The sequence below is a fragment of the Gymnoscopelus braueri genome (genome assembly GCF_963280865.1).
Source record: "Gymnoscopelus braueri genome assembly, chromosome: 11".
In the NCBI taxonomy this organism is placed as follows: domain Eukaryota; kingdom Metazoa; phylum Chordata; class Actinopteri; order Myctophiformes; family Myctophidae; genus Gymnoscopelus; species Gymnoscopelus braueri.
The window spans coordinates 29,425,879-29,450,745 of NC_137613.1; the positions used below are offsets into that span (position 1 = coordinate 29,425,879).

Consider the following 24,867-nt stretch of genomic DNA (forward strand, 5'->3'; position numbering starts at 1 on the left):
TGAGAGTATACAGCAGCACTGATGATATGCCATTTAAAGGGATATCACACATTTCGAGGTGCTTATCAAATAGTTGAGAAATATCCACCGGATGCTTGTTAGTATTTTATAGAAATGCTAATGGAAAAATTAATGGAATCAGCTAGCAAACTGTTTTTTTATTTACTGGTTAGCTGATTCTATTTGTTTCTGCAATCATTGCTGTAAATTGCTAACAAGCTTCCAGTGGACATTTCTCAGTAACCGACGTAGTAGTGCTGATTAAAAAAAAACATTTCCAAGTAAACAACGTCGAGAATGGCAAACAGCCATGAAATCCCCACACACATATTAACACCCAATTTTGTACGGTGAATTGGTGTGGGTGTGTGTGTGTGCATGTATGTGTAGGGGCGTGCTCATGTGCATTTACGCGTGCGTGCGCGTGTGTGCGTGTACGCGCATGCGTGCATTGTGCTAGCTGGAAGGTAACTGATTTCATGAAACTTGGAGGACATAATGAACAGATTATTGACTTTGCCGTTGAAAAGATAAAGGTCAAGTCTACAATCAAGGACAAAACCAAGATGGGTGGGTGTTCATGACATTTATTAGAGATGATCAGTAGCCGCCCCCTAAGATATGATTACATTTGTCCTCTTATCCTCAAAAAAGGTATAAATATCCCTCAAACAGTTATGTATGTAATATGGAAATGGTATATCTTGACAGTTATGTATGTAATATGGAAATGGTATATCTTGACAGTTGCAGTGTTGGTGGAGGTACTGTATGCACTCATGTATGTAATCATATCAAGTATGAAAATGTTTTATATTGTTGCTTTCGGAGTAATGCGCCAACCACAAATTGAATGGATGTGCAATCATTTTTATTCTGATACTGAGTGGGGGGGTACAGAAGTAGTAATACAATATGATCTTTTCACACCACATTTTGTGCTAAGTGGCAGAAAAATAAAAGGAGGGTGACGGAGACGAGTGACAAAGAGAAAGGGCAAAGGAATATGGAGAGAAAAGAAGGGAGCTTGGCGAAGGAGAGAAAACGGCGGGGAGTTAATACAGAGTCTGTTGAAATGAGAGAAACTGTGAAAGAGAGAGAAGGAGAGAGAGAGAGAGATCAAATACAGAGAATCTGACAGAGAGAGAGAGATCAAATACAAACACAAGACAGTGGCAGGAGATTGAACATGAACATATCAGGGAAAGAAAAGTCACAGAAGTAGACCAGAGAAACAGAGGGAATGAGAGAGACATAGAGAGAGACAGAAAGAGAGAGAGAGAGAGCGCAGTGGGACAGCGTGGGTTGATGGTGCGAGGGTGAGCACTTCATCACACAGCCTGGTTGTTAGAGTAATAATAAAGTGTCTATAGGGTGACTCTCTCACCACGAGGGCTTCCCAGCACAGCGGAGGCCAAAACCATTCATCTCACTAAGAGCTGGAACTGCTGAACGGGACTCCTCATAAAGAGGTCCTCCTAATGACTACATCACATAACATCCAGGGGCCTGGGTCCTAAAAACATATTGGATTTTCCTTGCTTCTTTTTGGAGGTGAGGTGAGGTGAAGTGACCCCCCCCCCCCCCCCCCAACAAACTGTAAACTTCTCTTGTTGTTTTGCATAATTCTATAAAGTACACGTGTAAACATAGTTACACTAAAATAAGCCATTCCCTAGTCTCCATGCTGAAGGGCATTCAGAGCAATTTTTCATAATAAGAGGTACATTTATTTCTAGACAAAGAATCTGTCCTGGGGATTTAGTCTCAAATAGCATAGGGAGTACAGTAGGGTGACCAGACGTCCCGAAATATTCAGGACAGTCCATAAAAACGCACTCTAATGTCCTGAATCCTACCCCGTTTGTCACGAAAAGCCAAGTTTTGATTAGTTATAGCCTAATAAAGGTCGTAGTAGCCTACATGAATTGTGGCGTTGTTTTGCCATGTACAGTACTGTAGTGAATTGATAAACAACTACTCACAATCGCTATGATGTTATTGAATTAAAAAAGGTATGGAGGGGACATTTAAACCACTTACAAACTTGCAATAATAGCAGCTATTATTGTCTGCTATTATTGTCTGCCATTATTGTCTGCAATAATAGCAGACAATAATAGCAAGTATAATTATACCATTATTATTATAACTGCTATTATTGTAATTCCTGTCAATAATCTCTCTCTCTCTCCCTCTCTCTTTCCCCCCCAACACGGTCAAGGCAGATGGCCGCCCACCCTAGAGCTTGGTTCTGGTTCTGCTTGCTTGGGAAGGGGGAGCAATATCAGGCAGACAATTGTTCAAGTCGCTCCGGTCCGAGTCCAAGTCGAGTCCCAAGTCATTTGGTCCCAAGTCCAAGTCGAGTCCCAAGTCGTTTGGTCCCAAGTCCAAGTCGAGTCCCAAGTCATTTGGTCCCAAGTCCAAGTCGAGTCCCAAGTCAATCCAACCCTCAGGTCCGAGTCCCAAGTCGAGTCCCAAGTCATTTGGTCCCAAGTCCAAGTCGAGTCCCAAGTCAATCCAACCCTCCGGTCCGAGTCCAAGTCGAGTCCCAAGTCATTTGGTCCCAAGTCCAAGTCGAGTCCCAAGTCTTTCTGTTGTGGGCAAGTCAATAATGCATTTAACTTGAAGGTTAAGGATGATTGTATTTTAATATATTATAAGAATAGTATAACTATCTGTGAAATATAACCCATTTATTTCACAAAATAATGTGTTGGCAAATTACCAATATTTAGTTACATAGGTCTCAATATGTCACATTCAGCCCTGGACTTCACTGACTGAAGTAGGGGTCACATTAATCACATTAGATTCACAGAATGAATTTTACCCACAAGTTATTTTCATTCAAATGAAATGTGAATGAACTTGCTCTAATATTGACTTTAGTTGATTTTTCAGTCTTTAAAATATAGTATTTCTTAATTATTAAATAATTACAGCTTGTAGATCTGCTATTTTCAAATAGCTGATGTATATGTTAGAGTGCTCATGTGGCCCATAGTCGCTTGACTCGCTTCTTTTGGGCTGGTTTTCCTAGACCTGGTTGCTTGTTAGTTGTTTTTCCTCACAACACTGGCACTGATGATAACTAGACGGCAGCCGTCATAGAATCAAAATGACCCCGCTGGGAGTGGTGGTGGCGTTTGTGGTAGAGTGACCATGGGTTTGTATGAAGAGAGATAGCGCATTTGCGGTAGAGTGAGCAACGGTTTATATGAAGAGAGAGAGCACATTTGCGGTAGAGTGAGCATGGGGTTTCTTGTCAATTCTCCGTAACATACTCACTATGGGATATCAGCGCCTCAGCGCCTCCTGGCGTGATGCAGAGCTACATACCATAAACTCCCGGGCCATTCATTGGCTGAGAAGGGTATGTCACGTGTCCGGTAAACCGGAAGAGGTATAAAACCTCTTGCATGACGTGGCTCATCCTCTTTCGCTTCTCTGCATGGCAGATGCAACAGCTCAAGACATACCTTAATAATAACAAACGTAACTTTGATCAGGACAGAAACCAGCTTTAGCCCACTCGGTGGTACTTGTACTAACCAACGGGTTTTCCTCCTATTAAAAAAAAAAAAAAGTTTTATTATTTCCGCTCCCGCGGCTATCTTCTCTTTCTTTCTTTTACTGCTAAAGCAAGTTTTCCTCCTTTGAGTTTTCCGCGCTCTTAGCCTTGCGGCTGAAAGCTAACAGGTTAGCTCGAGATGGAGGTTCCACGTCCCTGCGTATTGCTGCTCTGCCGCTTGATGATCGCCGGGGATGACCCTCGTGGTTTCTGCATCTCGTGCCTCGGTCTCTACGGGGCCGGGGCATTTCCAAGATGCACCGGGACGCTGCGAGGACTGCGCTGTTCTCCACGCTGCACCTCGATAGCCGCTTAGCCAGGGCAGCGCCCTGGCTGCGGGAGGCAGCGACGTCTCGTCCCCGGTCGTCGCGGATCCAGCAACACGGCCCAGGGAACGTGGGTGGTGGGGCCCACCACGTGCGCTCACAGTCCACAATGGGCCTTCCGGCAGTCCCGGCTGCGAGCGGCGTTAGCCCCCGCTCGCAGCACCTCCAGGCTGCTACACAAGCCGTGCTACGCAGCACTGCAGCAGCCGCTAGCACCGTGTATGGGAGAACCACCCAGGTGCATCTACCTAGCGGCACTTCCTCCCCCTCTTCCCAGCCGTCTACTCCGCTGCCACAGCAAGCGTACCGGGCCAGCGGTGCGTCGCCAGGAGACAACGAAGGGGCTCCGGCGACGGCGGCATAGGCGAGGGGAGAACGAGGCAGAAGCTCGTGAGTGAGTTAGCCCAGACTAGCTACGTTAGCTGCTTCGCTAGGTTAACGTCGCCTTAGTCAGGCAGTGTTTTGTTGGCTTAACACCCATGCAACAGGTTAGTAACAGCGTTGTCCTAGCCTAGCTTGCCTCGCTAGGATAACACCAGCTTGTTAGCCTTCTCACTCTGTGTATCGAGCAAACCTCGGGGGCTTCTGAAGACCTTACTCGATGGACAAGATGGACGGCTCCTCGACTGCCAGAAGGCCATGTTTAATGAAAACGAATGTGTGTTTAAAAGTACAAATTTTTTTCTGCCAAAGAAATAAATGTGTTACATGTTACAAACGATCTCGTTCTTTCACGTGGCTTGAGTGCAGCGGAGCAGCGGAGTCCCCTACCGCGGGCTTCTCTGCTCCAATGCTCTCTGTATATAGGCCCATAATGTCTGTGATGCCCGAACTCCGGTATCCCAGACATTGATAGGCTAATATCTGTGCATGTAATGTAAATGTATCAACGTTCTCAATTACATAAGCCCACACTGTCTGGAACACCCGAGTCCCGGTGTTCTAGACATTGTTGGATAACATTTGAAAGAGCAGCGGAGCAATGAAGTCCCCTGCAAGCGGCCTTCTCTGCTCCAATGCTCTCTGTGTATAAGTCCACAATGTCTGTGATGCCCGAACTCCGGTATCCCAGACATTGATGGGATGATATCCGTGCATGTAATGTATCAACGTTCTCAATTACATAAGCCCACACTGTCTAGAACACCCGAGTTCCGATGTTCTAGACATTGTTGGATAACATCATATGAAGGTAATATAAAAACCCACATCACCCCTGTCCGCCAGAGGGCGCAAATGCGCCAGTGGAATGGGGTCACGCCGGTTTTTGCCTTCCGTCCCACAGGAAGTGCTCACGCACCACTGTGAACCGGAAGTACTTCGGTCAGACATGACCCCTTGGCCGTACCGCCTCATGATTTGCAGGCCACGTTCGCCTTTAACGAGCGACAAAGCATCCCCTACGGGGAGGAAGGTTTTGTCGCCTCACGGGCTTCCGTCCCACAGGAAGTGCCCACGCACCACTGTGAACCGGAAGTACTTCGGTCAGACATGACCCCTTGGCCGTACCGCCTCATGATTTGCAGGCCACGTTCGCCTTTAACGAGCGACAAAGCATCCCCTACGGGGAGGAAGGTTTTGTCGCCTCACAGGCTTCCGTCCCACAGGAAGTGCCCACGCACCACTGTGAACCGGAAGTACTTCGGTCAGACATGACCCCTTGGCCGTACCGCCTCACGTTCGCCGCTGGAGGGCGACAAAGCACCTCCTAGGGAGGACGACTTTGTCGACAAGATGGCGGCGGCCAGAGTAAGTTAGGAAGAGAGTAATGACAGTAGCGTCGATCCCATTGTGAGAATGGAATGCGGAAGTGCTCTGTCTACGTCAATGAGATAGTTCCAATGTTGGAACTATAGCCCATAGAGGCCCGCTTTGCGGCGAGATCGAAGCGTGACGTTACTCTCTCTTCTACACTCTGGCGACGGCCAAGGTAGGATTAATCATTGATATATATATAGTTTTCACTGTATATATCTTTGGGCTTAATTCTGACGCCGGGGTTTTTCCCCGTGGCCAGTCTCGTGACTCCTCCGAGTCCTCCGTTGGCCCGAGGGTTAGCACCGCCGGCGGCAGTGGCAGCGTCACTGGTCCCCATGGCAACGGTCCCCATGGCAACGCTCCCACTCTCCGAGCGGCCGGTGACGTCATCGTCCAAGCCACTCGCTCGGTGTGTGAAGCAATGGAGGTTTGCAAGCCGAATGCTTAGGTATTGCTCACAATACTAAAGGGTTTCAGGCTGCATTTCTCCACAAAAACCCCCCGTGACAGAAAAAGTATTGTTTTCCCGTGCAAGGGGCCCAGCAGCCAATACTCTGAGGGAGGAAGTTTCCTTCCTCTTGAGCATGGGCGCTATTAAAGGATTACTTCCGATACTTCTGTTTACTATCCCAGTACATCAGCGTTACACTGTGTGTGTACAGGGTTTTTCAGTACAGCAGTGACACACTGTGATTGTACTGATCAACTCCCCTGATCCGCAACAACACATTGTGGTTGTACTGGTGTGTTTTCCACGTGCTCTTATGCATATAATCTCCTATGTCGGACACGGTGTTGTTCCTCTCATGCAGAGGATAAGGCAACCATGTCTCTGAGAGAGGGGGTTCACTCTCTCTCCATAGTGAGTATGTTACGAAGAATTTGTCAAGAAACGCAAGGTTACGTTGTAACCCCGGTTTCCTTAGAATTCAGAGTAACATAGTCAGAGAACTATCTATGAATCGGAACCAACTGGTTTTCTATTCGTAATATTTTCTGGTGGAAAAGAAGGGGGGGGGGGGGGGTACGACCCATTCTGAATCTGAAGGATCTCAATAAATACTTGGGTCAAAGAGCGGACCTCTGTCTCCGCCATTTTGGAGGGACAGATGGCCCCTTTGCCGTACCGCCTCACGGACTACAGGCCTCGTTCGCCACTAACGAGCGACAAAGCACTCCCTAAGGGGAGGACGACTTTGTCGACGCTCCGTCCGGAGCCTTTGGGCTCAGACGAGAGGGCGACGGCCAAGGTAGGCTTACTTCGGACGGCCCCGTTTGTCAGAGTGACAGCGCCGTTGGTTTCCATGGAAACAGACAGGCTGCGCTGGCGGACAGACCGGGTGCTGACGTCAGGCAAGGTCCCCGTGACCGGTCACGTGACCCCGCCGGGTCCTAGCGGACCGTTAGTACCTCTACTGCCTCGGGCGGTCACCTCAGGGTTAGCACCGCTGGCGGCAGTGGCAGCGTCGCTGGTCCCCATGGCAACGCACACAGGGTTAGCGCTGCTAGCACCAGTAGTAGCGTCTTTGGTCCCCATGGCGACGCACACACAAGAAACCGGTTCCCTTGGAAACGGATCTCAACGTTTCTTGGCTCATGGTGATTTAGCCTTGACTAGCTTGTTAGCTGCTAGGTTTGCAGAACCTCCAGTCAGGCTACTGTTGCTTCGATTGGCGGCTAACTGGCCTCACTAACAACAACACATTGCAGTGTTGTTTTTTGGTGCAGCGCATAGCCAGCCCCGCTAAAGCAACACCACGGTGGCCACCTTCCACCGCTACCCTTCCACGGTCTCTAACGGCCCCGCATGTGCGGGTCCGCTGGATCACGTGGCGACATCACCGGTCCAGTTGGAAACGTGTGCGTTGTCCGCACTGGGTGACATCAGAGCCCCTCCTGACTCGCTTGCTGAGGCAGCTTGTTGGAGAGTTTGCAGTCCGGAACTGTTTTACTATCCCGGTACTTCAGTGGTACACTGTGTGTGTAGGGGTTTTTTCAGTACAGAAGTGACACACTGTGGTTGTACTGGTCAGCTCCCCTGATCAACAACAACACACTGTGGTTGTACTGGTGTATGACCCTCTCTGCGGACGGTGCGGTAAGGAGATGGGTGGACCAGCATTGTTTTCAATGCTTATTTCCACGTTCCTTTCTATCCACCACAGTCAGGAGGTGGCGCGGCACACAGACGTGGCCGTTTCCCCACTTGACGTCGAGGGGTTTTTCACCGTCACCGTCCGTCGAGCGTCTTGGTCCGTCTCAGCAGACCACCTTCATAGGGGATCTCGCTGGGCTAGACCAGGCTCACGGCGCGTCTGTCCCGGGCGGGATAGACGGCGTTTCGGCCTAGGGTCTTCTCGCGTGAGGCGACAAGTCACATACAGGCTATGCGTGCAGGCGACGGGTCTCATGACTTCGGCCTTACACCTGTTTCGTTTGGACAAGCCCCACGTGTGACCTTTTTTCCCCGGAGGTGGATGTGGGCTCTTGGAGCCCCGTCCACCTGAGGTTGTCATGTCCTGATCGGAACCGACAACACCACGACCGTGTGCTATGCCAAAAAGCAGGGAGGCCTGGCCTCTCCAGTGTTGGACAGGCTAGCTGGCGATCTCACGCTGCGGTGCGACGCGCGCCTTACGTCAACCAGAGCCTCACAGGTACCGGGCCTCCTGAACAGTGGAGCGACTCTGTTGTCCAGGGGCATTTTTTGGTACGCAGATTGGCCTCTCCTCCGGAGATAACAAGCCAGATCTGGGCCAGGTTGGCCGACTGAACTGCTTTATGCATTCCCGTCACTGGAGTTGGTCCTCTCAACTTGTCAGACTCCACGGACTGTCAGTGCCACTGGTGGCACTGGCGTGGGGCGCATGGAGGTTAGGAATAATACTCTCCTCTACAACGAGCCCTGGGCCCTCCCCCCGATCAGAGATCTGCTACGGCAGGCAGGGGTCGGAATTTTCCACAAGCAGCCTCAGGACCTAGACCGGTGGGCTTGGCCCGTGAGGGGGAGACCTTGACTTCTTATGGCCTGCCCCCTGAGGTGGTAGCTACCATCCAGGGGGCGAGGGCCCTTTCCACGAGGTCTGCGTACGACGACAGGTGGAACCTGTTCGTGTCATGGTGTCTGGGTCAGTCACCGCCGGTTGAGGCCTTCCGGGCCTCGGTACGCAGCATCCTCATGTTCTTGCAGGACAAATTGAACCAAGGTCTGGTTTTCTCGACGGTTAAGGTGTACCAGGCGGCCATTTCCGCTTGTCACGTGGGTTTCGATGACATGACGGTTGGCCGACATCCGCTGGTGCGTAGTTTTATGAACGGTGCCAGGCGGGCCAGGCCGGTCTCTAGGCCTCTGTTCCCGGCCTGGGACCTGGCGGTGGTGCTGGGGGCGCTTTGCCTCCCACCGTTCGAGCCTTTTCACTCTATGGATCTGGAGATCGTTAGTCTCGAAACGGTTCTTGTGGTTGTTTTCACTACAGCTACACGGGTCAGCGACATACATGCGCTCTCAGTAAGTTCGGAGTGCATGAGGTTCTTGGGAGACGACAGCAGGGTTTGGTTAAGCCCAACATGGCGTTTGTTCCCAAGAACGGAATGGTGACCCAGACACCGGTTGAGCTGATAGTTTGTCATCCGCCTCCTTTCGCTTCGGCAGAGGATAGGCGGCTGCACTGTCTCTGCCCAGTGAGGGCGTTGAAGCTCTACTGCCAGAGGACGGCGGTCGGCCGGTCGTCGTCGCAACTTTTTGTCTCCTTCGGCCCAGATGGTCGGAGGAAGGCAGTGACTAAGGCGACGCTTTCTAGATGGAGTGTGGATGCCATTAGGCTGGCCTACGTCAGTAGTGGCGCTCCAGTTCCAGAAGGACTGAAGGCTCACTCTACTAGAGGCGTGGCTACTTCCTGGGCCCTCTCCAGGGAAATGTCGGTCCAGGAGGTGTGCGCGGCCGCAAACTGGTCGTCTCCATCGACTTTTGCGGCTTTCTACAGCCTGGATGTGGCAGCGGCGTCAGTGGCGCACGCTGTACTGGACATAGCGGCTGTCTCTACTTAGGGTAGGGGAGGTTAGGCAGGTCTTTGTGTAACCCGCCTTTTTTCCCTTCTCTACCTTCCTTCTCTTGAGTCCCCTCGGAACCACCGTTGGTAGGTTTCCAGGGGAGGAGGCCCTGTTTCCTTGTTTTCACTTATGGGTCAGACTTGTGTCTGTTCATTAGATGAATAGGCAGACTTGGTCTGTCAGGGTCCTTTTCTTTCAATTATATACCGCACCCCGGCCCGGAGGGCTGGGGCGCCCGTGAGGCCGAAGGTCACGTCCAGGGGGACGGGGCCTTATGGCTAGGGGGCGTGCGGACCTGAGATTCGGTATGGCTATAAGCCCCAGGGGGGTTTATGTATCCCATAGTGAGTATGTTACGGAGAATTGACAAGAAACTCAGGGTTACGGATGTAACCCCGGTTTCTTTAGAATTCGGAGTAACATACTCACCTAACACCCCTGTTTGTGTGCATCTGCATGCAGGAAGCGTGTTAAAGAGGATGAGCCACGTCACGCAAGAGGTTTTATACCTCTTCCGGTTTACCGGACACGTGACATACCCTTCTCAGCCAATGAATGGCCCGGGAGTTTATGGTATGTAGCTCTGCATCACGCCAGGAGGCGCTGATGCGCTGATATCCCATAGTGAGTATGTTACTCCGAATTCTAAAGAAACCGGGGTTACATCCGTAACCCTGAGTTGTATAGAGAGAGATAGCGCATATGCGGTAGAGTGAGCATCGGTTTATATGAAGAGAGAGAGAGCACATTTGCGGTAGAGTGAGCATGGGGTTGTACAAAGAGAGAGAGGCATTTGCGGTAGAGTGAGCGAGCATGGGTTTGTATAAAGAAAGAGCGCATTTCACACACAGATCATTCATAGGGGAAAAAACTAAACGAGTCATTAGAGTCATCTTGTCTCAAGTCGAGTCGAGTCGGGAGTCATTGGCTAGCAAGTCCAAGTCGAGTCTCAAGTCTCGTTGGTCTTTTACCTTCCAAGTCCGAGTCGAGTCGCAAGTCTTTACCTTCAAAGTCCGAGTCGAGTCGCAAGTCGTCAAATATGCGACTCGAGTCAGACTCGAGTCGAGTCACTATGACTCGAGTCCAATTGTCTGATATCAGGTGACAGGTCTCTGCCCTATACTGTATGTAAAGTGTTTTAAGGCAACTTGTGATTTGGTGCTATAATAAATTTTAATTGAGTCCCTATTTTGGGAATCTTTTCAACAAATTTCATGAAATTTGACACGGCAAGCGGTCCGAAGCGGACACTGTGTTCATAATTTGAGGCATATTGTGCATAGCATACTACAGTATGCCACATTAGTTTTTGTATCTGCTGCTATTTCAACTGACACATTTTATGGATACTGGCTCTTTCTACTTACTTGGTTACAAAAAAAGAAAAGAAAATGAAAAAAGAAAGAATCATTGAGAACAGAAAATTTAGGGGAAAAAAAGAATTGAAAAAGAAAAGATAAAATGACATAAGAGCTAGGTAGTTATGAAGGTACCTTGAGTGACAGCCCATCTGAAGAAAATGATCTAATTTCAACAGGCTGTGTTCTCTATGCAGGTATTTAACCCTCTGATGAGATTATGGAGGCGAGAGTCACTCGTCACCCGCTGCCATCTCTCCATCCGCTCTCCTTTTCTGTCCATCTCTCTATATCAGTACTGTATCTCCTCCTCAGCACTTAGACTGGAGGTGTGATTGTATTAAATCTGTGAGACTGAGGACTTCCCTGGGGTGGTACTAATGTACAGAACAGATTGTACAGAATAGAGATGAACAGAGAGGGAGGGGAGGAGGAATGAATGGATGTATAGATGGATGGATGATGGATGGATGGAGGGCAGGCAGCCATTACTATAATCATTTTACCTCACAGGAAAAAAGGTGGCTTATCCAGGAGCTCTCATGGAAGACACAGAGAGAGTTAGTTACTAAATCTGAAGCATATTTCTCGAACTTCATTGCTTTCTCTATCCTGCACTCAGCATGCAGACGTTCCCATTAGGAAGCATGGCAGTGGAGTAAAGGGCCGTCCACACCAAGAATGATCATAGTATATCATATAGATAGATAGCGAATATGATAATAAAGTGAGGATCCACCCTGAAGAAATATAACGTTCTGTAAACATGTTGAACAGGAGTGATGTGTTGAACGTGACGTGTTTGAACCTATACATAGGAATGGATTTTTATTTGGATGTCTTTGTTTAAATTGTTTATCAAATCACTCTGAAAGTGATCCCAGCCATATCATTGACCACTGCTGTCGTTATTATAGTTTTGATGTGGACTCCAACATCCACTCCAGTTAGAATGAGTTCTTGGTGTGGTCAGTGTCAGCCCTTAAAAGTGCCCTCATATTTAATTGACAAATGTCGATGCACGGCACATGACAGAGAAGTCAAGAAAGACTTAAACATTCAACACATAGCAAGTTGAAAGGTTTTGATGCACAACTCTCTCTCTCGCCAATTACTGAGAGAGAGAGAAAGAGAGAGAGATATATATATAGAGAGAAATAGAGAGATAGAGAGAGAGAGAGAGAAGGAGAGAGAAAACAACTTCCTTGGCTGACAATGGATTCTGCATGTTTACACCAACGACCAACACAAACAGGACAATGAAAAAACAATGATGAAAGGAAAGGACAACCGATATAATAAAACAACAGTAAAACGATGGCGGGGGGCGGGGGGGGCAGAGTATGGGGAGTGAGAGGGGATGGTGGATAGGAGGACCAAGAGGCAAATAGCAGCTAATGCAATCACATTGTTCTGGCAAATTAGCCGGCGCTAACCTTGCTAGAGAGATGATGTCAGACGTGATTACTCACCGCTTAATACTATAAGGTAGAGAAGAATGGAGGGGGGATTTATTGTGTGTGTGTGTGTGTGTGTGTGTGTGTGTGTGTGTGTGTGTGTGTGTGTGTGTGTGTGTGTGTGTGTGTGTGTGTGTGTGTGTGTGTGTGTGTGTGTGTGTGTGTGTGTGTGTGTGTGTGTGTGTGTATGTGTGTGTGTGTGAAGTCATGTAAACAAGCCAAGGGCAGACAACTGCACTTACTGTATGTGAATAATGACTTGGTAGGCAGTGGGACACACATGCACATCCTGTATAAACACCCACACACATGTATACACTCTATACAGTACATTCGATCCATTACACATACGCATGAAAATGCCCTCAAGTCTCACACGTAATATTTTGAGTATCAATACTTTGACTCAAGTACTGGAGTCGAGTACTTTGTCAACAACTGCCCGCTGCCAACCCAAGAGAAACACACTCCAGTTCCTCACTGGGCTACATGTTAACACAACAATGAGGTCTTTTTGTGGCTGGGCAGATCTTATCCATGTCTGGATATCAGCTTCTATGCATGGACATCTTTCAGAGCCTCGCTCATTTGCCAGTGTAGTGTCTTGTATCAAAGCTTATAAATAAAAACAAGTAAAAGCAGCAATACTGCAATGTTGAAATACTAACATTTTATATGCAGAACGAATTTACATTTGGAGCAGAAATAACTGAATTGTGATGGGAGAAAGACCTTAAATTAAAAGTTGGAAAAGCTACACACACACACACACACACACAAATCAAAACACACACAACACATACTGTACAGAACAAGACATTCTTGCTCATAAATACAGTCCATTCATGTAAATGGTAAATGGTGCATTTATATAGCGCTTTTATCCAAAGCAATTTACATAGATTGTGCATTACATTCACCCATTCACACACACATTCATATACACTGATGGCGGAGGAAACCATGCAAGGCACCAACCTGCTCATCGGGAGCAATTAGGAGTTCAGTGCCTTGCTCAAGGACACTTCGACACTAACTCTTCTGGGGGAGCCCGGGATCGAACTGGAAACCTCACGGCTTCCATCCATCCGGCCGCTCTACCGGCCACTCTACCCCTGAGCCACTGCCGCCCATGTACAAACACAGCATAGATTAGAGCCTGATTAAAGCTTAAATAAGTATATAAAAAACTGTGATTAGTTATTAGTTAATAATCTTGTCATAGAAGTTTAATAACATTTAACTTCAGAACTTTTCAATATTTTGTGTTTATTTATTATTTTGTTTATGACGACACATTGAGGTTAGAGAACACACTCCATATTTGTGGGGAGTTGCATTGGGAACTCCTTATATGGTTTTGGCTGAGTCATAGTGACATGTCAGAGGTCTGCAGTCCGGTCCTCCCTGAAAAGAGTAGTTCACCCGAAAAATTACTTATTTTCTATCAATTACACACCCCATGAAGCCTTGAATTCACGGAGATTCTTTGAGTGACTCCGCCGGCTTCACGTGGCGTGCAATTGATAGAAAACAAGTATTTTTGTGGGTGAACTTTAAGCCTTTTAATATAAGATTGGATCAATGAAAAGTATACAAGAGCTTGTGACTAAATCATCTCTGCCATGTACATTGGATCCATTGGCACACAGGCTCTCATTTACATTTCCTGAAAAGTAAAGGTTTTGGACATACAAGGTTTCCAATCCAACAGCGACGATATACATTATACTGTATATAGTGTACACGTACAGTGTTCTAGCACACGCACAGTAATGGGTGACGGCTCATTAGCGATGCTCTACAGCTCTACCCGTGCCATGCTGATGGATCAACTCCAGTCAATACAGTATGTCTTGTCTCCAGATGACATGTCATTTGTTATTACATGTACTGTATATGTATATGTATATGGATTCAACATACTCACAAGCTCAACAGAGTACAGCATGCATGCAACCAAGCTGTCTCATATATACTGTACTGTAGAACATATGTCTTCTGCACGTCCATACATTCACACCTATAAATACACAAACAGGCACACACACACAAGCGCACAAACACACACATACGCACCTACAGTATGCACGCACGCACACACACACACATACTGTACACACACCCACGTGTGCACTCGCACCAACACACACAAACACGCACGCAACTGATGGGTTTGCAAGTTCATCTCACAGCAGTCACAGTCTATATAGCTGCTAATAACAGACTGAAAAGGTAGTCCCAATGAAAAGCTAAAACGCACCACAAGAACATTGTAATCGCCATTTTAAAGAAATCCATAATTTCATTTAAAAATGTTGGTTGGAGGGTGGTCTCCCTACTCTTCCACTGAGAAATCTGGAGTGGTAGATGTTTGGTCTCCCACAGTGGAGACCAGGGTTCAAATCCTGGGTAGGACATCACATAACATTTATGGATTGCAGCTTTAATATGGGTTTGTGCGTCCTTTCCGGTCTACATGGTTCTACAAGTGAAGGGGAAGAGGGACAAAATACTTCCTGGTTAGATATGGTTGTCATGGGCGTTAATCCATTAGTCAAACTTGCACACTGTCGGCAGAATATTGCTGACATATCAGAACGCGACAGCAGTTTCAGCTCACAGTACTTGACTCTGAGGAAAGATTTCATTATTGCCTACTGTACATGGAACTATTTGTAGATTCTGATACCGTTAACCATTCTTTGAAATGGTTCCGATTCCTAAACTGATCAAATGTATTGTCGCTATCGGGCAGAAACCTTGTTCATCTAAATAAATAAATATATATTTATATAAAATGTATATATGATACCTACTTTATACTTTGTCACATGACAGTGTCATGCAAATGCAGTGAAAATAGCTGTTCACAACGCATTGTGAGCTTGTACATCTGATATTTTTGAAAATAATGCAATAAAACTGAAAATGTTATTGAACATGTTCACCTACTGTACAGTGACATGCCCAAAATAGGGACTCCGGGTTGGAAGTGGTTAAGTTTGTCTGTGGGTTTTATACATTTTTAACCAATGAAAGGTATTAACAAGAGCTTGTGACATACGGCAAATAAAGCATTATGTGTTCTTTATTACAAAAGTATGAGTGCAGTTTTTAGAACATTAACACAAGGTTATAGCTGGCTAAATCATGGGGTTTAGCATGGATGAGAAGGACTCAATCATAGCTAAATGAAACTTGACATCAGTTGTCTACCTGAATAGGATTTACTGTGGATGTCATCTCCACCCACCACAGCAGATGCTGCCTGTACGCGGAGGACAAATCGTCTGCTTTCAAGCAGTCAGATATGCCTCATTTGCCTGCCCTCAAATTTATGCCGAGCACCAATAGGTGTTTTGTCAAGTTAGACATAAAGTATTACAGTCCTGCATTTTATTACTTTAATTTGCATTTTTGCTTTGCCACAACCTTTTCCTCGAGTGAAATACACCCAAACATTTGAATGCTTTGCTTTAGCCATTGTCATCAGCTTGGCAGGTTTAAACCAGTGGCTCTCAAACAGTGGTCCGGGGACCACCAGTGGTCCTTGAGGGGGTTCCAGGTGGTCTCCAGCTAAATGATGGAGAGTTGGTAACCAAATGGACCCTTATAGATCTTTAACTCTTTGAGAGTGTAAAATGAGAGTGTAACATGAGACCAAATGGACCCGTTTCATTTTACGCTCTCACGAATTATTGTTAAACATCTGCATTACTTAATTAAAGAATTGTTATTTTGATCAACGTTTGCCTGTTATCTCTCCTAATGGTACCACATCAATACAGCATGGAATTGTGGATAAAATCGTATCCAACGATAACAAAACATTCCACGTTTTGGGTCTGAGAGTCTAAATCTCATCAAATGGTGGTCCGTGGCTCAAATGCCGAATAAATAATGGACCTTCATATGAAAAGTGTTGAAAACCACTGGGTTAAACTATTGCCTGCATGGTGTTATATCATGATCGCCAAAGCAAGGGGGGCAAATACTGTAGGTGCATGTGGGCATGTCTAACAGACAGTAATAACATAGTACAGAGCAGGTCAGTGATTCTCAAACTTTCAATTTCAAGGACCACCAGTTTGATATGTATTAGGTCATGGACCCCAATTTGATGTGATTTCTATCTCTTGGACACCGATCTACACTGTAAAATCCTCACTGAAGCCATGGACAGAAAGTTATTAGGTGCGCAGATTGTCAACAAAGCACCGATATTGGGATAATATCCTTACGCGAAGCCCTAACATGAACCAATTGAGCCCTTGCGTCCCTATTCTGGGGCGAACATTCTGTGAAAATAGCCCCATCTACAAGCTCACAACTTTGTGAATTGTAGCTCGGCTATTTTTCGGCAAAGAGATTAGCTGTAGAGGGGAAAAAGGAGTGGACCAAGTAGAGCCCTGAGTGTCCCCAGTCAAGTAATAAGGTCAACGGTTAAAAGTAAAATGTATCATATTATTAGCAACTGACAATCCAACTGATATTATCCGTATTACTCAAATACAAAGTAAAAAGCAGAACAAAAGAACAATCCAAAACACAAATAGGTGGGGATGAAATAAGAAAATAAAGCATCTGTAAATGCTATTTGATCCAGGTCTGGCACCTAAACAGTGTGGGAACGTTCATTTCTAGGCATCTGACTTCCTAGGCATCGTTCATCATATATCTGATACCCAGTGGCGTTTCTAGGCATCCAATCATTCTGATGTGGCTTTATTATTCACAGAAACCTCGGGTTAATTGGCCATTTGACATCCTTAACATTAGTGCTCGCTGCAGGCTAGCGTTAGTGTGTGATGGCTGAGGGCGAGTTATTCTAGTTTCATTGTGCCCAGGAGGTACAACATAATCAATCAATCTATGAAACTGAACACGGAAGACGTTCACCTGCTTTTACCTTAAAAATTAGACGACCCAAAATGACGTGTCAGATCTGATCCAGAGAGAGAGGGCTGGTTCCCTCTGTTCATCAACAAACACTTCACGTGCATGCTCCCTTCCCTCAGCTCCCTACCTCTGTTACACCTGATCTCACTCCTACCTGAATTCTATTGTTCTATCGCTCCAGGCACTGGAACAACTCCTGCCTATGTAAGATGACGCATCTTCTTATGTAGGCCAGCTGGTGGAGTTTTCCAGCACATTTGAGCATTGGGGGGAGCCCGGGGAGGGGGTTTAAGTTAGATATTCACATCCTCAAAGAATGCATTGGATGAAGGGGGTTAGATCTTTTTGTTGTTATTTTATTACAGTGAGTTACCATGGCCAAAATGTAAAAACAAATCTCACACATAAAGCAATTCAGGGGGAAATGAGGGGGGCTGGAGGTGTATGTAACTGCACCTGATGGCCTGTAGCCAGATGGCTAAAGGCACAACGAACTGGCCAAGGAAGTCACTTGGTGTGCCCAGGAGGGATGAGTCTGTGGCTGAACCTGGTTCTCATTTTCATCATAGAGGAGATGGAGGGGTTCTCAAGGATAGCGTCCAGCTTCCTCCTCATCATCCTCCCCTCTGCAACCACCTCCTGACTGTCCAGTTCAACCTCAACTATGGAGCTGATATGAGGCTACAATAGGATACTTTTCCTGGTTTTAATTCTTAAGCCCTATTTCATACTTTGATGAACATTTTTCAATGTGATTTTTGTGATATTTAATTTTTTGGTATTTGGTTTTGTCCATATTGTTCAGCCCTAGCCCTAGCCTGTTTGCTGGCATTCCTCGTGTTGATGTTACCACCTCTCAACAGACCACGGCCAAGAGGAGGACACTGGCTAACTAAAGACTGGTAGCACATCTGCAGCAGCCTGTTGCACATGTTGTTGACTGACAGACTGCATGCGGCGCTCTGTTAACGTTTGCACAGAGTCGTATTGTGACACGTGTTATTTCAATACCACTTGTCACACGGTCCCATTGTTAAAGCTCAGCCTGCCTGTCAGCCTCTCTGTCTGCACACTGCCAGGCCTCCCTCCCTCTCAGAGAGACAACTGTCAACGCAGAACAGAAGAGCAGAGAATAAAAGACAGACGGGAGGCACGGGGGAGGGAGAGAGAGAGAGAGAGAGTAGCGATGTTTCTATTCAGAGAGGCTGACGGGAGAATAAAAGATGAGAAATAGCAGAGGGAGAAAGCGAGAAACAAAGTCAGGGAGCAGGGGACGTGTGTGTGTGTGTGTGTGTGTGTGTGTGTGTGTGTGTGTGTGTGTGTGTGTGTGTGTGTGTGTGTGTGTGTGTGTGAGAGAGAGAGAGACAGAGAGAGGTAGAGGAGGTGTCTCTGTCAGTCCTGACTGCTTTGGACACGCATCACTACGCTACTACAACACTAAGTAAGTCCTCAGGGACACACACACACACATCTGTGCGCGCACACACAATGGCTTGGAGTATGCATGCATGTATGATTCCATCCAAAGACTCTTTGCATGTCCACTCATGTATGTATAGTATGTATGTACGGTATGTGGATGTATGTATGTATGTGTGCATGTATGTGTGCATACATGTTATGTTTGTATGTGTGTGTGACAATATCCTCACGTAAGTACTAAGTAGTTGCAACTACACAACTATACAACACTACTAAAATACTTTGTTTTTTTACTCTCCCTCATACTGTACAAAGTTACTTCAGTGACCTAATTTATCTACCGTATCTATCTCTATCTCCATCTATCTATCTGAGATAAAAGTTTTTAATATAAAATATACAATATAATGTCAAACATAAATATTCACAAATATATACTGTACATTAACTGGCCAAAATTGTATTTGAAAATGTTAGGTACATTTCACAAACTATTTTGGCCACTCAAAAATAAATAGATTATTACCTGGGCATTCGTTGTTGCCTGAGGTTATCCATCATTTGTCTCATAATTATTCTCTACTGCAGATGCTGCAGAAATACCTTTGCTATTCATCCACCATGATGTGAAAGCAGCTACTGTAGATGACAGTCATTCTGCTCATTTGTTCTTTTTACAGTAGTCACTGAAACAGACCCATTTCTGTCACTCAGGTGAAATTAATTAACATAAAAAACTGTCCATCTCTCAAAATATCCTTCTTTCATAAAAATAGCACGTCTTCCACGGCTAGGCAGAACGCACAGCAGGGGGCTGTGAAAACGAGATTGGTCTTAGAGAGAGACAGACAGACAGACAGACAGGAAGAGAGAGAGAGCGAGAGAGAGAGAGAGAGAGAGAGAGAGAGAGAGAGAGAGAGAGAGAGAGAGAGAGAGAGAGAATCCTTTATGGGCACAACCTTATCATTTACAATGCAAGTACATCAAGACGTTTTAAATAATGAAATAAGTGATAACAAAACCATTCTATAAATAATATACAGAATATACAAGCCCCACCCTTAAACCTCTATGATTTCTTCCCATTATGTTTGCCATCTTGCCCTACAATAGAAGGACAAAACTAAACTATACCCCACAGCTAGATTATAATATGCCAACTCAGTCTTGAGATGAGCTGCTGAGATGAGTGCAGGGCCAAGGGACCCTTTCGTTTTGATTTGATTCCTTCTGGTAAGACAGTACAGAGAGAGAGACAGACAAAGAGAGAAATATACCGAAAGAGAGAGACAGACAGAGGAGTCTACTGGGTGAACTACCTGGGATTGACTTAAGCACAATGATCAAAGATTCATAATGAGACAGAAAAACATTTTATGTTGCAGCGAACATTTGCAATCAGTCTGAATTCCCCCCTTGCAGGCTGGTTGAAGCTGGCTGATTGAGTCTCATGAGATTTGACATGTCCAATTGCAAGCAGCAAATATTAAAATATAACATCAGGGCCATTATTGTGATTTTATAACCAATTATCGACTGAACAATTTGTCTCCAGCTAGTGCGAGTGTACACCCAGGCTCGCTAATGTACACCAAACTAACTTTTGGACGGAGAAGAGAAGGTCTGCCCCTTGAGCTTTTTGAAGCACAACCCTGTCTATACTGTATGAAAACAAATATGTTATATACAGTATAATATTTATAATATATTATATGTACATATTGTATATATATAATCTATTTATAAATAAAGCAGAGTAAATATTGTACAATATCATATTTTAAAAAACTGGCATATATACAATATACAACAATATAAACTAGAGTAAATACAATATAGCTAAAAAGATACAAAATAATGTTTTGCTGATGATGACAAGGAATTAGGTTGAACCATGACAAGAGCCGTTGCTATGGAAACAGTAAACGGTCTGATGTGGATAGTCCTATTTTAGAAAGTTGCAAATGGTCGTAAGGTTTCAACTTGTATCATCCCAAATGTCTGATCTGAACAATACTTGACACTCTGTTCTGTCTAATACAATTCATTCCAACCTCCTTTTAGATGTAAATGGAGCTTCAGCACATAGCTGGCAGCACAGAGACTGATGACAGCACAGAAAGCAGGGTGAATGAAGAGAGTAGAGGGGAGCAGAGAGAATGAATGTAGAAGGAGAGCGGGCTGGGTCAAGATGAAGGAGAGGAAAAGAGAAGGATAAAAAAGAACAAACACAACAAAGGAAAACATAAGTCACTAGGTTGGAGGAAGAGTGGAAAGGGGTGAGGTCAGAGGAACACTGATGGGTCAGCATTGAGTGTAATGTGGTGTGTGTGTGTGTGTGTGTGTGTGTGTGTGTGTGTGTGTGTGTGTGTGTGTGTGTGTGTGTGTGTGTGTGTGTGTGCACGCTGTGGTGGGAGGTGCTTGACCTGAAGACCATGGGCACACACGCATGCGCGCATACGCGCGCGCACACACACACACACACACACACTAAACTCAAAACAATACCACCATATTTACCTGGGAAAAATATGACTGTATCCTACCTGAGCAGAGGAGGTGGGGCTACCTCAGTCCAGGGGGTGGGGCCTGCTGATCAATGGAGGCCTGGCGACCAATCAGAGCTGTGGTTCCTGGTCTGTGACCTGGATCTCTCTGCCAAAGGGAGGGGAGAGTCCCGGGTGCCCAGTCTGTCTGTCCGCGTGTGTCTGTCTGCGGGCGCTGTAACCATTCCCTATGGAGACAAAGTGAGTAGCACAGTCGTTAACACCATTTTGAAAGCAATTAACGAGCTTGATGTCTGTTGCATTAAACAAATTAACAGCCACTGAATTGTCCATTTACGATTTACAGACACTCTTATTCAGAGTGACTTACAAAGTGCAAGATCAGAGCAAATGGCATGACAGGGTGAATGTTAACATAAACAGAGTGCAAAGAAGTGTTTCGAAGTAACTAGGATACCAGATAAACATCAAACCTAACACCTGTCTAAATAACATTCTTAGCATTTGCGGAATAGCAAACAGGATGTCTATCTAAATAACAGATAGCATGTGTGAACAAGTAACCACCATACATCTGCATAGCATGAATCGAATAGCATCTATCGAAATAGGCAACATCTCTGGTTAGACTGCTTCTGATGATCATCATTTCAGTCAGGAACACTCACGTCATAAGTAGATTTAACCATTTATTGCAATAAATGGAGTACAGTTAAACTTGGCGTTAATGGCTCAGCTCTTAAGATGTTCTCACATTTTTTCTAAGCAGCATGCTAAGCTAAATCAGGGAATGCTACCCCCCATAGTTATACAAGAGCGGGCCCATAGTAAGACATTAATCAGACTAACTTGAGTCATGCAAACTTGAATGCAGATTAACATTAAAAGCCATGGCACATTGAATTTGTTTAGCATTAGAGAGCCATACAAACATTGAACTTCAGTTTACTTTAGAGCCATGCACACATGAATTTCGGTTTAACATTCAGTTTAAACGTTTGAGTAATGCAAGACTCTGAACTATAAGGTGGAGGCTAGGGTGGTGGAGGCAAGCTTTGCCAGCAGCAGCAGTTTGTGGCAGCAATTGAAAGGCAGACATCCAGTGTAGGAAGGCGCTGTTTTTTAAATGTAGTGTACCGCCTTGTTGAGGGAATGAGCTGATTGGTGTGTAGAAAAGAATGGCTGATTGAAAGCAATCAGCCGACAGCTGAGGCGTGTATGACTCCCGTGCCCTGCATGAACTAATGCAATGCTTCATTTTTGTATTCTAATTATTGCTGCCCAATGATTAACACATCTATCACTGTAAAAACAATTTGCTTTTACTTTGACATCTCACAAGTGATCTCTTTTAATTTGGGCCTCCAAAGTACGATAGCAATCACAACAAAGAATATATTATCTGTCAAAACTTGGCATTAGTTTCTCAGCTATGCGACAAATAAATCTCACTTCCAATGTGTTCGTTGTTTTAGTCATTTTCATTATTATACTGCTATTATAAACAGTGCTAGTAGTAGTAGTTTCCTCTCATTAATCTACTTAATGGGCTGTGTGTGTGTGTGTGTGTGTGTGTGTGTGTGTGTGTGTGTGTGTGTGCGTGCGTGCGTGCGTGCGTGCGTGCGTGCGTGGCTACAGTGCGCCATCTTCGACAACGATGGACTGCCAGAAGAAGTGTGTGTGTGTGTGTGTGTGTGTGTGTGTGTGTGTGTGTGTGTGTGTGCGTGTGTGTGTGTGCATTTTTATATGGTAGTTGCTCGCTCTCTGCCTCTCTCTCTCTCTCTCTTTAAGTCTCTGTCTGTCTCTCCTACAGTATCTTTCATTCATGGATTTGCCTTTAAACTATCATTTCCACCTGTCTCTCTCTCCGTTTCTGTCACCATTTGCCCTTCTGTCTTTCTATCCATCTTAATGTCCCTTTCACTGTATTCTTCTTCTCATCTCTGTGCCCAGAAGGGTTGATAACAAACCATTTGGCGGTATTCCATTTTTCACATGTTCTTCTGTCCAGCACCTGGTATTTATTGTTTGGGTGTGTGCGTGCTTTTTTCAGAACAAACACTCACTGCTCCATTTTTATAATACCTTCTTCATGCTCCATTGTCATGACGACACCACATTGTTGACCCGCGTTACACACTGGTCTGAGGTGTTTATGTGTTCTTTAAGTGAACTAAATCATAGTGATTGGGAAGTAGCTGGCTCTGAATCGTGATGTCAGCTGATGTGTTTTGACAACACACCTCTAGTAAGCCGTGATCTCTTCAGACAAAAAAATGGAGGTCTGGTCAAATGTAATGGTCCTGTGGGAGTATGGTTGAGTTTGACGGTGTTTTCTTATGTTGACATCAAACTTTTAACCACTTTAAAACATATACTTGTCCCTCGGGGCTCTAATAATAGTGACTTTTCTTTTTTCGCTCTACGTTAAATATCTGCGCCGAAAACAGACGATCTACAAGCTCACAATGCGTGGCAACGCAATGCGCTAGATCTGCTATTTTCTGTGACGGTTTTCCACAGAATATGCAACATTGGAGGCACAATTCATCAAGCAAAGCCTTCACATAATGTTCAGAGAAGCCCAAATGCAATCTTATAGATCAGGAAAGGATAGCATGTTTTAGCTAGTATAAGATTTACTAATGTATAAATACGTTACTAAGAAATGTCCTATCATATGTGTATCTGTTACTCCCTGACCAAGTGTAGTTTAGTGTGCTTATTGTGTTACTTTGTGAAATGCAATTTAGTTCACTTCAATTACATTAGTCCAGGCATACTTAATTAGACCTAGTTTAAAAATATGCAATGATATTGGTTGATTGATTATGGTTATCATTATATAGAGTTCACAGGGAGAAGAGTCTGCACTAAATAGTTGTAAAGATTAAGGATCAACTAAGCTCTATGTAATAACTAGTTTGTGTGGCATAACGCATAACTCTCGATTTAGTACACACTTATCTCTATGTCAGTAATCTCTCAAGTGTGAATGCCTGTACACAGTAACTGTACAAATGGAACCATATGGACCTGTAAGGGTCCATAGTAATATGCTCATTGGTAATTTATCCATATGCAACTCAAAGAGTACAAATGGATGGTGTTATTTATTCTAAACTCACAATGTCAAATAAATAAATTCATAAAAAAATGTATAAGAAGACAAGTGATTACCGGAAGATGTAGAGCTAAAATAATACACAGCAAAGTAGGCTAAGTAAGGTCGGAGTGGCTTATTGCCGATAGCAGCCGTCAGCCGAGCAACAAGGGTGTCTATTCCCTTTACAATGCGCTAGATCCCTGGGAGATGGATTGCTGAGGTGGAGCGCAACACATCAGCTCCCAGTACTAATAGCACGTATTATCCATGCTACTTGGTGGTGCCCACCTGCCCGGGATCAAACTCAGAACCTTGTGGTACAAAGGCGAGTGCTCAACTGACTGAGTAGCACAGCAGCAAAATGTAATTAACACAGATATATGCAATTGTGTAAAAAAAAAAAAAAT

General features: G+C 45.2%; 1 protein-coding gene across 4 annotated transcripts in view; it reads right to left on the reverse strand.

Moving 5' to 3' along the window:
- The window catches only part of atxn1a (ataxin 1a), a 146,651-nt gene that overhangs the window by 85,636 nt on the left and 36,148 nt on the right, over window positions 1-24,867 (reverse strand). For all 4 annotated transcript variants that reach the window (XM_080442470.1, XM_080442473.1, XM_080442472.1 and 1 more), the window contains one exon: window positions 21,394-21,581. The gene's annotated coding sequence lies outside the window, so the exon portion shown is untranslated. The remainder of the gene's footprint in view (window positions 1-21,393; window positions 21,582-24,867) is intronic.